This window comes from Ursus maritimus, unplaced genomic scaffold, assembly GCF_017311325.1.
Source record: "Ursus maritimus isolate PB19 unplaced genomic scaffold, ASM1731132v1 scaffold_12, whole genome shotgun sequence".
Lineage (NCBI taxonomy): Eukaryota > Metazoa > Chordata > Mammalia > Carnivora > Ursidae > Ursus > Ursus maritimus.
Window position 1 is genome coordinate 53,595,540 of NW_024423564.1, and position 6,753 is coordinate 53,602,292.

At 43.7% G+C, this 6,753-nt stretch overlaps 1 pseudogene; it reads right to left on the reverse strand.

The window, feature by feature from the left end:
• Window positions 1–4,321: 4,321 nt before the first annotated feature.
• On the reverse strand, window positions 4,322–5,299 carry LOC103663146 (annotated as a pseudogene).
• Between the last annotated feature and the right edge of the window lie 1,454 nt (window positions 5,300–6,753).

The window sequence follows — 6,753 nt, forward strand, 5'->3', positions numbered from 1 at the left end:
AGGTACCTGCAGCTAAGCAGCAAAGGTCAGGCTGATCACTGGCATGGGGTCAATCACGGGGAGTCTTTTTTTTTTTTTTTAATTTTACTTATTTATTTGAGAGAGAGTGAGTGAGCATGAGAGAATAAGAATCGGGGGAGGGATAGAGGGAGAGGGACACTGCTGAGCAGGGAGCCCGATGCACAGCTTGATCCCAGGACCCTGGGATCATGACCTGAGTTGAAGGCAGACGCTCAACCTACTGAGCCACCCAGGTGCCCCAATAATGGGGAGTCTTGCTGGCATCACAGCAGTTGTTATTGCTTGGGGGGTAGTTCTGGTGGCCATCACAGGACATTTTGCCTGTTGGGTCCTTTGCTGAAGTGAACAGATAAACTGGAGGGAAAAATAAGCCATGAAGAGAAACAGGCTGAAGGCAAACAGAGCCAGTCAGGGCAATGACTGGGTGGGTCCTCCTTTGAATCCCACTGTCAAGTCACCATTCCATTTCAATGGAAGAAGAGGGGAGGACGCTCATTTCTTCTGCAAACTACTTCCCGCTGACTGGGGATGACTATGAATATTGGAATGGAAGACTTGGACAGAGTAGGAGAACTTTGTTTCTTGAGTTCCTCCTGAGATGGACAGCAAAGAGATACTTAAGATCTCCTATGGTGGGGAAGGGGTCACTGGGTAATGGGCATTAAGGAGGACATGTGATGTAATGAGCACTGGGTGTTATATACAACTAATGAATCACTGAACTCTACCTCTGAAACTAATAATATACTATATGTTAATTAATTGAATTTAAATAAAATTAAATTAAAAAAGAAGATCTGCGGGAGTTGTCATCCATTCAGATGGTTGTGAGTCCTGCCAGGAGTCACTGTCTGGAGGTGCCTTCTTAATGCGGGTATGAACCCACAGCTGGACGCCTGCACATTTTGAAGTAGGAGTATTTAGAAGGATATCATAAGGACCTGCTCATTTTTCAGTTAACCCATCTTCTGGTTCTTGGTTCTTCCAAGCCTTTAGTAGGATCCAGCCTCCTGGCTGCAAAGGGTGCAGTGGCTCCTCAGGAAATGGCTTGGTCTTAGAAAAGGCAAACTCATGGGTAGACGTCAAAATTTGATTCAGCAGCTGCATATACTATTTAACTCCATTTTCATGTTCTAGATAGGGGCAAATAGCCCCTACTCAAGTCTGAATGGGTTTCCCATATATAATTTCATAAGGGCTTCACTGGAGCCCTGCTTCTAGAGGCCACCCTTCCACAGAGGAGGGCAACAGGAAGCGGCTTTTCCCAAGTCAGGCCAGTCTCTTGGCACATTTTAGCCAGGGCTTTCTTTGAAGTATGGTTCATTTTTTGTTTTGCTATTGACGGCGGGGGGGGGGGGATGGTTCCTAAGTACAAATTGTTAAAGAAGCACTATTCTACATAATGTCATCGCACACACCACAGTGCATTTTATCTGTTTAAATCTCTTCCCCATTCAGCTATGGACTAAGGGCAAGCAGGGAGACTTCATTCCCATTGCCTAGCTTCTGCCCTGACAAAGAGTACACAGTAATAAGTTGAATTAATATGTAGGCCCAGGCTGGATCACCTAGGACCATATATGTTGAACATAAGACCAAGGTCTTTGTCCTCCTGGACCAGAATCCTCTAACCCAAATCCCCTTTGTTCAAAGTCAGAATGAGTTCCAGAACTTGGGGAGAGGCTGAAATGACAGATGAGACTTACATGCTGCCTTCCCCAAAATACCACCAGAACAACATATTGATAAGACATGGCTGAGTTCCTTCTTGTCTCGGTAAGACTCAGTCTTCTAGCATCTTAGAGAGGGGAGACCAAAGCAGAAGACCTAGGAGATTTCGACGTCTGGGTTAAGGCAGTTCAGCAGTTTTTTAATCAAGGATTTAATTAGGATTTGGTTCAGGATCACAATGTAATAGTTTCAGATTGGTGCCCACAGCAAGGGGAGCATCTTTAAGGCAAGGGGTTCAAAAAGTCTTGGGGATTAAATTTGTCATTTGGTGTTTTCTGCTATTTCAAGTTATTTCAACTTTTATCTTCTGGGCCAGTTTCCTGAAATAGTCAACTTACGTTGATGAAGACAGTGGACTAGGAGAGTCATGTTAATGCCGAGAGCGGCTGTGTGGGTGTAGATGGTTTCAGCTCTCAGGGTCAGGACACCCAAAGGAGGGAGGAGAGAGCTGGGGAGATTCAGAGCTGATGGGCCCAGACACCTATAAGTTTCTCATCAAGCTGCTATAAAATAATCCTGCAACAGGAAACTCCCGTCCCTTACAACACAATAACGCCATCTGTTCGGCTAACATTGATTTTCAGTCCCTGGTCCTATGGGGAGCCATGTGGTCTTTCTCCTCCACCTTCCCTCTCCCTCTGACACTGATTTAGCCTTGACTCAATCATTAGGCTAGAATAAGTGTTTAAAATCTTTTCACCCAGAGCCTCCCATGGTTTGTGTGAGCATTTGCCAGTGGACTACTCACATATGACTGTACCTGTGACCTTCTCCCGCCCCTTCTGGTCTGGGTGCAGTCCGGAAGCAGAAGGCCTGCCCTGCAGCTTCCAAGTGATTATTCTGTAGCAGATACCAGGCAAAATGAGCAAGCCCAGCGGGGGTGAATGCTGATGCACATTAGAAAGGTCAAGCAATGCGGGGAGCATACAGCTTCTGCTTGGGAGCCACAGATGCATCTGGCCCAGACAGGAGGACCTAATCTAATTTCTAAACAGGAAGAACGTAACTCCCTGGGATGGAACACCAGGACTGATTTGCCTAGAAACTTTCGGGGAGTGGGAGGTGGGGGGGGTGACTAACATTTACTGAGGACCTGTTGAGCATTTTTACACAGCATTTCATGGAAAAGCTTAGCATATCCAAAATCTTTGTAAATTGAATAATATTTTCAATATCTGAGGTGGAGAAAGACCCAAACAGAGGTAATCTCCTCTGTTTAAAGGCAATTTGTAGCCAAATTCCTCTCTGAAAAGAAGGAAGCATTCCCTGTTTTTTATCTAGTTGACCTCTCCTTGACAGTCTATTATCCAAAAGAAGGTAACAGTCGATATTGTCCACTGGATGCGTGCTACCCAACGAGGTGAGGTGAGATCTGACTTCCCAGTCTCAGCCACATCAACAGTCCTCTCATCTCATTTGTTAATTGTGAATAAAATAAAAAGATCTCCAAGAGTAAAGAGCGCATTCTTTCTGGAACCTACATCCCATCAAGTGCTGCTCTGTAACACTCATTTACTCATTTAGAATTGGGAATGAGGGGTTACTTAAAATTAAAAAAAATAATATTTGGAGCACCTGGCTGGCTCAGCCAGTAGAGTATGCAACTCTTGATCTTGGGGTTGTGAGTTCAAACCTCACGTTGGGCAGAGTTTACTTTAGAAAAAATGTAGACTTGGGATGCCTGGGTGGCTCAGTCAGTTAGCGGCTGCCTTCAGCTCAGGTCATGATCCCAGGGTCCTCGGATTGAGTCCTGCATCTGGTTCCCCGCTTAGTGGGGAGTCTGCTTCTCCCTCTGCCGCTCCCCCTGCTTGTGTGCTCTCTCTCTCAATCTCTGACAATATACATAAATAAAATCTTTAAAAAATAAAAAATAAGTAAATATTATGTGAAAAAGTCTCTTTTAAAAAAATGTAGACTTGGGAATGAGGGAAGTATTCTTTCACTCCTCCACACACTGCCGCTCTGGCCTCTCGCGTCTAGGACTTTTTTATTTTTGTTTTTGTTTAAAATGGAAAGTTAATTTGCTCAGTACACCAAATAGGAAGCAAGCACTGTCATGACAAATATATAGAAATATGCAGATCAACATAAAACAGTAATTTAGTTTAAATGAAGGGAAACCTTTTTAAATGTTATGACAACATACTCCCCAGAATCTTTCCTTCAGTTAATTTAACTATATATTTCAATAAAATGAAGGATAATGGATTAAGTGGAAGTTAGTTTGTGAATTTTTCTTAAGAATAAAACTCCAGCTCTATCAATCCATGCCAGTTAAACACTATAATTTCCAAATAAATGCAAAATGAGATGAAGGAGTTAGTGACCTTTTTTGCTTAACAGTCCAGCGGAAAGTGGTTACTACAAATACAGCAAGCAAACCATTAAGACCGACCAATCTAGAACATAGTATTGTACTAAATTTCAGTCTCAAATTGTACTAAATGCTCATCCTTAGTACGGCCCATTTTCGTCCGTGATACAGTCTAATGCCAAGACAGATCCCCATTTGTTACAGAAACATACAGATTACTGTTGCTTTTTCAGTTTTTTTTTAAATACATATATTTTAAAAGCCGGGTATATTTCCACATACAAAGGCAGTTTTTTCCCAGGAGGAATTTACAGGAAGCAGTCCGCACCGGGTAATACAAGGCTCTCCACCACGAGGTGCTGGGTCAAACTGAGAGAAGGAGTATTTTAAAGTGTCACCTAATTCCATGCTAGCAGCCTGGTTCCCACGACAGTAACAGTAAGTAACTGGGTGCACTAAAAATGGTCACCACATTCTGATCATGACGCCACCTGTATTCCTCCATTACAAGTTGGTGAGCTCGAGAAGCCAGTGTGAGACCATTGGTATGGTTAAGTGTTTCAGAAATGTCTTGTCCAAACGTATAGCCGCACTAGGTGGTGAAATATCCCACCGACCACGATCCTCTGGATCTGACCACTACAGATCACACAATGGGCCCTCCTGTGGAACTTCTGTAAATGACTCAAGGCTCTTGCATGAGCCAGTGTATCTAGGAATGGAGAGAGGCCACCACGGAGGTTGAATATCTGTCCATCTACTAACGCTCTAAGTGGAAGACGATCAAATAGATCTATAAAATATTTCCACACTTTGGCATTTCCATACTTTCACAGACGTTCATCACAGAAGCCATATACTTGGGTAACCTGTCAGCTTTCATGGTTTCCTCTCAATATGGTAATGCACTCCAGGTAACACACCTTTAAGACCACAAGAAGAGTCACAGTCTCCACTGAGTATAGCTTATGTCTACACAGTTGCCCATGAATAGATAGTTTCTACCTGGTGATTTTCCACCAATTCTAAAGAGCTCCATAATATCAAAGAATTGACCATGCACATCTCCACACAGGGTAACAGGACAATGAACCTCTTGCACCTTTGATTCTTCTGAGAAAATTTCCTTAGCCTTTTTGTACTGCACCACACTTGGTTCTCATTAAGCTGTTCATAATCATTCAGCTGTTCAACCCACTGGTGCAGCTCCTTGGTGAACACCTAGTTGTCCATGGCGGCGGGTTCCCCTTCCCCACTGCCTCTTTCTTCTTCACACCTTAGGCACTGCTCCCTTCTCCAGCTGCTGCCAGCTCCCAGCTGCAGAGGAAGGAGCCAGGGAGCAGGGAGAGTGGCAGCAGACCCCTCGCACCACCTAAGGCCAGCCTGGAGGAGGCTGCGTGACTGGGGAGGGAGTGGGTGAAGAACACGGGCAGGTTAGGTGGAGTGCCAGAGTGCCACAGGGGTCTTCAGCGAAGCACCCACCAGGTGCTAACCACCTGCTACCACCACGGCCTCTCTCTCAGGCTGCTTTTTTTTTTTAACTCTTTTTAAAAGGTTTCATCCTCTGGCCAACACAAACACGAAAAGATGCTTGACATTACTCACCATCAGGGAAATGCAAATCAAAACTATAATGAGTTATCATCTCACACCTCTCAGAATGGCTAATATCAACAACATAAGAACAAGTGTTCGTGAGGATGTGGAGAAATAGGAACCCTCCCTCACTGTGGGTGGGAATGCAAACTGGTGTGGCTGCTTTGGTTAACGGTATGGAGGCTCCTCAAAAAGTTAAAAATAGAACTACCTTAAGATCCAGTAGCTGCACTACTGGGTATTTACCTAAAAAATACAAAAACACAAATTCAAAGGGACACGTGCAACCCTATATTTATAGCAGCATTATTTACAATAGCCAAATTATGTAAGTGGCCCAAGTATCCATCAAAAGATGAATGGATAAAGAAGATGTGGTATATAGATACAATGGAATATTACTCAGCCATAAAAAAAGAAAGATCTTGCCATTTGCAACAACATGGATGGATCTAGAGAGTATAATGTTAAGTGAAATAAGTCAAAGAAAGACAAGTACCATATGATTTCACTCATATGTGGAATGTAAGAAACAAACGAGCAAAGGGGAAAAAAAGAGGGTGGGGGAGAGAGAGACAAACCAAGAAACAGACTCTTCACTTTAGAGAACTGCTGGTTACCAGAGGAGAGGGGGGCAAGGGGATGGGTGAAATACATGATGGGGATTAAGGAGTGCACCGAGGTGATGCACACCGGTGTTGTATGGAACTATGGAATCACTATATTGTACACCTGAAACTAACACAACACTATATGTTAACTATACTGGAATTAAAATAAAAACATAATTTAAAAAGAAAAGATTTCATCCTCAACTCTTCTTTTCCCTTCTCTCCTCAGATCACTCAGGACTTCTGTGATTACTTTCATCCAAATCACTTCCACTCCTAACACTCTTTCCTGACCCTCCAGAGCTCCATTCATCCCTCCTGACTTTGAGTACTGGCCATGCAGAAGTGCCTGACGGACATCCTACCCTATCACCTGTGCCCAACAGCCTGGTCCCAGAATTTGCCTGAATCTTTTCTGAGCTCATGGCATCCAACTCTAAACAAGGGCTCCCCACTGCCTATAGAAATTCTCTAACCTCT